The sequence below is a fragment of the Mustela nigripes genome, chromosome 3 (genome assembly GCF_022355385.1).
Source record: "Mustela nigripes isolate SB6536 chromosome 3, MUSNIG.SB6536, whole genome shotgun sequence".
Taxonomy (NCBI): domain Eukaryota; kingdom Metazoa; phylum Chordata; class Mammalia; order Carnivora; family Mustelidae; genus Mustela; species Mustela nigripes.
In genome coordinates this window covers 66620074-66630124 of record NC_081559.1, presented here as the reverse complement: position 1 = coordinate 66630124, position 10051 = coordinate 66620074, and the positions used below count along the sequence as shown (strand labels likewise).

The window sequence follows — 10051 nt, the reverse complement described above, 5'->3', positions numbered from 1 at the left end:
CAACTCTGGCTACTCAGCTCAGGGAGATTACCAGGTTCTGTCTGGGATTTTCCTCCCTATGCCATAGCCTGGAAACTCTCTAGGCACAAAACTAGGGCTATCACAGGGCTCACCTCTTTTATTTCTTTTTTCTGAGGGACTACTGCCCTAGGTTTCATGTGTCCAATGGCTGAAAACCATTACTCCTTGTCTTTTTTCTCAATTTTTAAAAAATGGAACATTTCACAGATCTGCCTGTCATCCTTGCACCGGGGCCATGCTGATTTCCGCATCATTCCAATTTTAGTATATTTGCTGCCCAAGTGAGCACTTGTTTCTTGATTTTAAGTGGAAAGAGTAAATCCAGTTTCTCGGTGTTATGGCCACATACTGAAGTCAAAATTATTTTTTTGTTTTATTGTGGTAAAATACACATATCATAGAACTTACATTTAACCATTTGAAGTGTACAGTTCAGTGGCGTTAAGTGCATTTACATTGTTGTGTAAACCATCACCACTGAAACCCAGTACCCATCATCCCAAACTGAAACCCAGTACCCATCAAACAATAACTTCCCATTTTCTCTTCTCCTCAGCCTTTGCCACTGTTCTGTTCTGTCTCCATGAATCTGACTAATCTAGGTACCTTATGTATGTGGAATCATGATATCTGTCCTTTTGTGTCTGGCTTATTTCACTTAGTGTAAAGGTTTTATTTATGTAAGAGAGAGTGAGAACACAAGTGGGGAGAGGGGTGGGGGAGAGGGAAAGCAGGCACCCAGCTGAGCATGGAGCCTGAGGTGGGGCTCGGTCCCAGGACCCTGAGATGATGGCCTGAGCCAAAGTCAGATGTTTAACTGACTGAGCCACCCAGATGCCCTTTATCTCACTTAGTATAATATCCTCAAGGCTTATCCACATTGTAGCACGTGTCAGAATTTCTGTCTTCTTCTTATTTTTTTTTTTTTTTTAGGATTTTATTTATTTATTTGACAGCAGGAGAGAGAGCAAGAGAAAGCACAAGGGGAGGGAGGAGAAGCAGACTCCCCACTGAGTAGGAAGCCTAATACAGGGCTGCATCCCAGGACTCTGGGATCATGACCTGATCTGAAGGCAGATGCTTACCCAACTGAGCCACCCAGAAGCCCCAGAATTTCTGTCTTCTTGAAGGCTGAATAATAGTCCATTGTAGGTATATACCACTTTTTATTATCCATTCATCTGTCAATGGATATTTAGATTGTTTCCACCTTTTGGCTATGACTAATGCTGCTATGAACATTGGTTATATTATGGACCAAATTATGTCTCCACAAAATTCATGTTAAAAGTTCTAGCCCCCAATATGACTATATTTAGAGATAAGGCCTTTATGAAGGGAATTAAAGTTAAATAATATCATAAGGGTGGGACCCTAATCTGATAGGACTGCTGTCCTTAGGAGAAGAGGAAGAGACAGGTCAGAGATTGATCTGTCTGCATGCAGATAGGCTAAGTGAGGACACAGCAAGAAGGCAGCCACCTACAAGCTAGAAAGACAGATATCACCAGAAATGCACCCTGATACCTGGTTTTGGACTTCTCCAAAACTGTAAGAAATTCAATTTCTGTTGTTTAAGCCACCTAGTCTGTGATACTTTGTTATGGGAGCTTGAACTGACTAGTATGGTGTACAGATATCTGTTTTGAGTCCCTGCTTTCAGTTCCAGAAGTGGAACTTCTTTAAATTTTTTGAGGAACTTCTATACTGTTTTCTGCTGTGGGTAATTACATTTTTTAAAAGATTATATGTATATATAAATATATATATATATATATATATATATATATACATACACACACACATATATACACATATATATGTATATATATATTTAAGAGAGAGTGTATGTGAGCTGGGGGGAGAGAGAGGGACAAACAGACTGCACTGAGTGTGGGACCTGACATGAGGTTTATCCCACAACTCCGAGATCATGACCTGAGCCCAAATTAAAAGTTGGATGCTCACCAATATTCATAGCAGCTGTGTCCACAATAGCCAAATTGTGGAATCAGCTGCGATGCCCTTCAACAGACGAATGGATAAAGAAGATGTGGTCCATATACACAATGGAATATTACACAGCCATCAGAAAGGATGAATACCAACTTTTGCATCAACATGGACAAGACTGAAGGATTATGCTAAGTGAAATAAGTTAAGCAGAGAAAGTCAATTATCATATGGTTTCACTTGTGGAACATAAGGAATAGCATGGAGGACATTAGGAGAAGGAAGAGAAAAATGAAAGGAGGGGAGGAATCAGAGTGGGAGATAAACCACGAGAAGACTCTGGACTCTGAGAAACAAACTGAGGGTTTTAGGAGGGAGGGAATTGAGGGTTGGGTGAACCTGGTGATGGGTATTAAGGAGGGCATGTATTGCATGGAGCACTGGGTGTTATATATGTAAACAACGAATCATGGAACGCTGCATCAAAAACTAATGATGTATTTTATGGTGACTAACATAACATAATTGAAGAAAAAAAGAGTTGGATGCTCAACCAACTGAGCCATGTAGGTGCCCTGTGTAATTACATTTTAATCATCAATTTCACTGGCTAGAAAGTAAGCTCCAGGAAGGCAGATTAAGTCTCTTGTATACATAGCGCATAGCATGTTATAAATGCTCAATAAATATATGTCAACTCCATGAGCAAATACATGAATTCTTGCTCCTGAAAATTAATTATTAGTAATAATAACTATTTGAGACAGCATTATATTATAGAAAAAAAGCTTGAAACTGGAATTTTAGTTAATCCTTTGCTACCAACTTACTTGTGACCCTGAATAAAATATTGAATCTCTTGGGGTCTCAGTGTCCTCACCTGAAGATGAAAGAGTTGTATTGAATGATCTCAAGGTCCTTTCCGTGCTAAGATGTCTTGGTTCTCTGAATCTCAGTGCTGGGATACCTAGTATCATTAGTTTTACATACTTGAAAATACTACTGCTTGTCATGTTGCCTGCTACTAGAGCTTAGGCAAAGCAGGGTACCAGGTTAAGGTCCTGATGGGTTGAATTGGGTTGGTTGTTTCCCAGAATTACACACAGTAGAGGACACATCAGAGATTAGATTAATAAAAGCAGTATCAGGTATCAAGACTAAGAGTCAAGTATAAGGGCTTCAGGTGGGCACCAGTGATACCAGAAAGAGGTCAGCAAATGTGCTGGAAAGCTAGACTACAAAACTGAATGGTAGTTGGCTTCATTAGGGTGCCTGCAGAAAGTGCTGGGTTTTTAGAGCTCTGTGACAGGATCTTTATGCCTGTCTTCCAGAGTATAAAATTGGAGTGTTAATTACTACTTTTTCTACCACTTAGATAAATGGAAATAAAAACTTCCAAAAGAACCAGGCCTTAATTTTTTATGAAATATTTGAAAAATTAAATGTAAATGTATTTAAATTAGAGCAAAATATAAAAATCAGTGAATTTGGAAAAGAGTATTTAGGAGTTCCTTATATTATTCTTGTGTATTTTCTGTAATTTTGAAATTATAAAAATTAAAACTTGCTAAGAAAAAGAAGAAACGTGTATTTTAAAGAAAGTAAGACAAAAACCAGAAGGGCACATACAGGAGCTTGCCTAAGCGTCCTTTATCTGCCTTTCTTCCTAGAGTACACTCTGCTTTTCCTGTAAGCATTAAAGTTGTCAGTTATTTAAAATTATCCCGACTGTGGGGGAAACATTTTATATGGAATTTACCGACAGCAACTTTAGAATTAATTTTACAAGCATAGAAGAACCACTTGTAGGGCAAAAAATCCAAATCATCTTATTATAGAAGTTTTTTTGACATTGTTCCTAAGTCTATATCAAAGTACTAGTGTATTAATACCTAGAACTCCAATTTGAAATTAGAAATTCAAGAAACCACAATTTTAGATTTACCAGCTTATCAGAACTCCTCTGGTTTTTAGCTAAATTACATCATTATTTTGGAAGAAAGTATTTCCAAAGTATAAATTTGATAAAGTGCTTATATCTAGAATAAAGAACTCTTAAACCTCAATAATAAGAATATAACATGATTTTTTTAGGTTTTTAGGTGTATTTCTTTTTTTAAAGATTTTGTTTTTTTATTTGAGAGAGAGAGAGAGAGAATGAGAGAGAGCGTAAGAGAGAAGTCAGCCAGAGAAGCAAACTCCCTCCTGAGCAGGGATCCCCCCACCATGTGGGACTCCATCCTGGGACTCCAGGATCATGACCTGAGCCGGAGGCAGTTGCTTAACCAACTGAGCCATCCAAACGCCCAATGTGATTTTTTTTAAAGGTAAAAGATAGGAGGACATCTCACCAAAGAAGAACATAGCAAATAAATGCATCAAAAAATGTTTAATACCGTAAGTCATTCGGAAATGAAAATTAAAACGGCAATAAAATACCATTACCCAGGCACTAAGATGGTTAGAATTTTAAAAACACTGCTAATACCAAGAGTTGGCAAGAGTGTGGAATGGCCACAATGCCTGTACATTGCTGGTAGGAATGCAAAATTGTACATCCACTATAGAAAGCAATGTGACTGTTTCTTGAAAATTAAACATACACTTACCATCTGATCCAGCAATCCTACTCCTATATATTTCCCCTAGAGAAATGAAAACATACTTCACTCAAAGACTTATACTTGAGTATTCCTAACAACTTTGTTTATAATCATCAAAAACTGGAATCACCCAAATGCCCACCAGCTGATGAAGGAATAGGCAATGTGTGCTATGTCCGTACAGTGGCATACAACTCAGAAATAAAAAGGAACATACTACTCACGCACACAACAACGTGGATGAATCCCAAAAGTGTTATGCTAAGAAAAAGAAGGCAGACACGAAAGATCACACACTGTAATATCATTTATGTAACATACTGGAAAAGTCAAAACTTAGAGTTACTAAAAGCAGATTAGTGGTGGCCTGGTGCCAAAGAGAGGAAGAGAATTGCAAAGGGGCAGGAGGGAATCTTTGAGGCTTGATGGAAATGTTCTATGCCTTAATTGTGAGAGGTGGGTTTTTTTTTTTTTTTTTTGAAGATTTATTTATTTGAGAGAGAGAGATTGGGGGGCAGGGCAGAGGGAGCAGGAGAGAATACCAAGGAGACTCTGCACCAAGGGTGGAGCTCCAGGCAGGGCTTGATCCCATGACCCTGAGAGCAAGATCCGAACCCAAATCAAGAGTCAGATGCTCAACCGACTGAACCACACCGATGTTCCAGTTGTGAGGGTTGTTAAACAAATATATGTACTTGTGAGAATTCGTTAATTGTACACTTAAATTTTGCGAATTTTACTGTAGTCAATTATACCTCAATAGTGCTGATTTAAAAAAAAAAAAACTTTATAAAATTAAGTCATTCTTTTTATTGCCCCAATATTTTTATCCCAGTGGATATCTAATACTAGGTCCACAGTAACTGCCCTTGGAAAGTAATAATAAATAGCATCAGTTGATGAATGTTTAACATAGGACACTAAAATGACCTATACTGACAACTTCACCTTTTTCAGGATAAATTAAAAATAAGAGAGACAGGGTGGTTAACATAATGGAATTGCTTTGACAGAAGGCTGCCGTGGTGTTTTATTTGATGCGAAATGGAAAGGTGACAAATATGGGGATCATTTTAGTTCAGATGTATCAAATCTCCTTATTATTCTAGAGCAAATATTAGTGGATTGAATGAATCTCAAGCTGTAGACATTTCTCAGGTCTATTTTTAAACTCAAACTGGCTCTTTCCCAGAAAGAAGAGAAACAAAAATTTACTGGCAGTAAAGCCTTTACCTTTTTTCATTGAATTTTCTGAGGAGATTTAAAAAAAAAAAAAAAGCCTCTGAAAAATCAGAACAGATGGAACATTACGAAGAGCACTGAAAAATAGAATACTTTTCAGAGTACTTAGAAGAAAATAAAAGTGCTGAAAAAGACCCCGTCTTTTAAGAAAATCAGTTGACTAGAGACAAAGTATCAAGTGTAGTAAATATTTGCCTTTCTTTGAAGGAACTGAAAACAATAAAAGCCCAGTCACATTAAATTGTTCTCAAGGTTGGTCTGTAAGGCACCAGTCCAAAGAATTTCCATCTGAAAAGACTTTGTAGAATTCTTCTTAGAAATAAATAGTTGAATGGTTTGGGGAAAGCCTGAGAGAATTGATAAAAATGTTGCTCGTTAACATTCACTCTCTCTTTTTTCTTGCTATAAACCTATCCTTTAAATATCAGAAAAGTTAAACTCTCCAAGGGGAAAACAGAGCAGAGAAATTCCCACATATGGCAGCCATGTTGTGCACTCATAAAGGCTTCATCTCTCCACTTGTAGATAGTTGAATAGGTATCACAGTAATTGCCTGGCTCTTTGCAACAGGTAAAGGATGAGAAGTGACCTATACAGGAGTGGAGGGAGAGTGTGGAGGGCTCCAGGTGTTAATCCTATTTTCCAGCTCACCAGAATCATTCATCACAGACTTGCTACCAAACCACTGGGAATGAGACAGTGTAAGGGAACATGTTAATGGTAGCCAGTGAAATAGACCAAAAAACTGTCAGTCCCAGGAAAAGTACTAGAGAGGAGAATCGCAAATGCAGCAGTGGATCTGCCAAACAGACACAGTTGGTTTGTTGGGGTTTTTTTTTTTAAACATCACACTTGACAAATCCTTCCTGAGTTTGAAAAGAGACAAATAAGCTTCCATTTTGTTATCAATAAAGGTAGCAAGTTGTAAAAAGCTTAAATACTGTTTTAAGAGTAAACCATAGAGGGAACATGGCAAGCTATCATAAAGTAAGAAAAAATAAAGAAAAAAGAAGCGAAGTGAAAACAATAAAAACAAAATCTTCCTTGAATGGAAACTGGAAGTACATTTCCTTGGCTGAAGATCCAGTGTGAACAAAAGGGAAAAAAAAAATAACATCTTGATAAGGCCAAATGAAACGGTAAGCCAACCTTCAGTACTGGTGTGATTGTCAAGAAGCCTTTCGGTGGGTGATCTGGAGTACTGGTCTTTCGACACCTGAAGCTATTTACTAAGCTTAAAGAAATAGAAAAATTCTCAAAAAAAAAAAAAAAAAAACTTTCAAAATTACTTCATTCTGATTTTCTGTGTTTGGGAAAATCAAATAGACGCCAATAGCTCTTAGATGAGCAGGAACTAAGATGCAGAGATATGCTATTGTGATGAGCTCAGAGTATTTGGAAGACATTTTGGAATGCAAGATGTTTGCAAAGATGATGATCTAAAAGTGGACGGTCAGGCCTGGTTTCAAATGGTTGTCTGAATGAAAGGTTGTCTGATTTTAAGAAACCCATCACAGACCTCTCTGAGCTCTAGAAACCAGCCTGGTTTAATGATGTCACTGCCTCTAAGAGAGAGCAGGTGATATATTGCTTTGATCATTTGACAAGAATACCTCCCCCCTTCAGGTACAGAGTGTGATCCAAGATGTAAAGTACTTTCTAGGACCTGGCTCTGATGCCTAGAGTCTCAAGAAGCCTGGGAATCTCAGGAAGTCTGGGAACTGGACCTGGGCTCTCATGGGGGAGGACTTCTTAAGGAAATTATTTTTTATTCTTGGCTAAAAAAGCACTCAGAAGGAAATGTGTTTTCTTTTGCTGCCATTGGATAAATAGATGATCCACCATCCATCTACCTATGTATTATATTCAACAAATATTTTTTCAGCATTTATTATGTGTCAGGCACTGTGAGTGCTAAAGATTAAGGAGTTAATGAGACCCTCATGGAGTTTCCCTTCTAATGGAGAAGTCCCAGAATAAACAAGTACACAGATATTATACTTATAGATTATAAATGAGCTCTCAGGAAAATAGGGTGATGAGAGAGTGAATAAGAAGGTCACTAAAGTGAATAAAGTTCACTATAATGAGTGGTCAGGTCACATACAGCCAAGTCTTGATGGATGAGAAAGAACTCGTCCTATGGGAGCAACAGGGAAGGAAGAAATGTTTCAGGCAGAGGTAATACCAAGTACAAAGGCCATAAAGTAGAAAAGAAGGAACATATATCTAGTGTGGTATATGTGTTAAGGGCAGAGTGACATTAGATGAGGTTAGAGAAATACAGAATTAGGATCTTATTCTGAGTGCACTGGAAAATCATTGATGGCTTTGAAGCAGAAGAAAAAGATTTGACATTTTAGTAAATCACTTTACTATTCTGTTGAAGGTATATTGGAATGGAACAAACATGGAAACAGTGAGACCAGTAAGGAAATGCAAGATAATGGTGACTTGTGCCAGGGTTATCTATCCCACTGAGAAGTGGGATCTACATCCCTTCTTGAGTTTGAGTTGAGTTTGAGTTTGTGAATACTACTACCAATAGAGTAGCAGTGGAATTGACCCTGGGACTTCTGAATTTAGACCATGAAAGGCCATAGCTTCTCACAAGAAGTCTACCTACCTTGAGGCTTCTCTAGGCTACGAAGGAGCCTCAGCACATGAAGGGGCCATGTGTAAATGTTCCAATCAGCACTCCCAGCTAAGATCCCAGTTAACAGCCAGGATCTGCAAATCAGGTGTGTGAATGAAGATGTCTCCAGATGATTCCAGCCCTGCATTGTTAAGTCACCCCTAGTCTCTGAGTCTTCCCAACTGAGGTCCCAAGATATCCTAATGCAGAGATAAGTCATTCCTGCTGTGCCCTATCTGAATTCCTGACCTATTAAGTTTTGAGGTGGTTTGTCCTATAGAAAACAGTAACTGGACCACTAGGAGAGGAACACCTTTGAGGGGAGAAATTAAGAGATGCCAATGAAAACTGAGGGCAAAATGTAAAGCAATTGAGGAGAGACATCAGGTAGTTTGTTGGACATACAAGTATAAGCAGATAGCTGGGCTAGAGCTATTCTATTGGTGAACAGCATATGGATCCTATCTACTTTCCTGGGACGGCGTGAGTCCACTTAGGGTAATGAGTGGGCAGAGAAGAGAGTCTATTCAAGACCTTGTTCTGAAAAAGTCCAGTCCCCAGTGGTAGGTAAGAGGAAAAAGAGACAGAAAAGGGAATTGAGACAGAGTGCCTGGTGAGGCAAGAAAAGAAACAGAAAAGCCAAGAGAGGTTTGTCCCAAAAGCCAAGAGAGAAACTTATTTCCAGAATGAAGAGAGAGTCAACTTTGTAGAAAACTGTTGGGAGTCAAAAAGACAAATGTGGTTATTGAATTCAGCAGCAAGAAAATCACTTGTGACCTTGAAAAAGAACAATTGCAGTAGGGGTAGATTGTTCAGAAATATAATAGGGTTTTGATCTCTCTCAAGGAAGGAAGAACAATAGTACATTCTTTCAGAAAAATTTGGATCAACCTGCTGTATGCAGCTAGTTTAAGTGCTACCCAAACTGCACAATTTACCTGGGAGCGGAATAGCACAATGTAGGAAACAACATACCTTTGTGGCATCAGAATTGGGTTAAAGTAGCTATGGGCAAATTATTTAAACTCATTGAACTTCAGTTTCTTCATCTGTACAATAAGGGTAATAATACTTCTTCATAAGATTATTAAAAGCAAAAAATGAGATAACATTTTAATACAGTTGTAAGGACCTATTTAGCAAGAGGCTTTCATTAAGGTTAAACAATAACCTTGTTGTTTAACCCTTAAACGGTCCCTGCTCCCCTTCCTCCAGGGGATTTACTTAAAAACAAGTCCCGGAAACCAGCCCCAGGTAACAAAGCTCAAATGCAAGGGTGGGTCAGGCCAGCTGGAGACTTCCGATCAGTGGGGGGTTGCATACTGTCTCCCTAGCTACCAAGGAGTATGGGCCCCGCCCTTTGGACACCTTTTGGGCGCCAATTCTAACCAAGGTGATAGGCTGGTTCAAATGTCTACTAGGGTAAATTGTAATTCAGTTGGTCAGCTAGCATGACTGTGCAGCTTTCTCTGTGTGTTACAGTTTCATTGGCCACCTGTGCGTGTCCAGGCCCAACCGCATGGTCTTTGCCCTTAAAAGCTAGTCTGTGACAGTTAACAAAATCAAAAGACAACTGACAGAATGGGAGAAGATATTT

The 10051-nt window shown here is 38.6% G+C and overlaps 1 non-coding gene across 1 annotated transcript; it reads right to left on the bottom strand.

The window, feature by feature from the left end:
- Nucleotides 1–206: 206 nt before the first annotated feature.
- Nucleotides 207–310, bottom strand: LOC132014756 (U6 spliceosomal RNA). The gene has a single exon (XR_009403402.1). It is a non-coding gene; the product is annotated as a U6 spliceosomal RNA (small nuclear RNA).
- Between the last annotated feature and the right edge of the window lie 9741 nt (nucleotides 311–10051).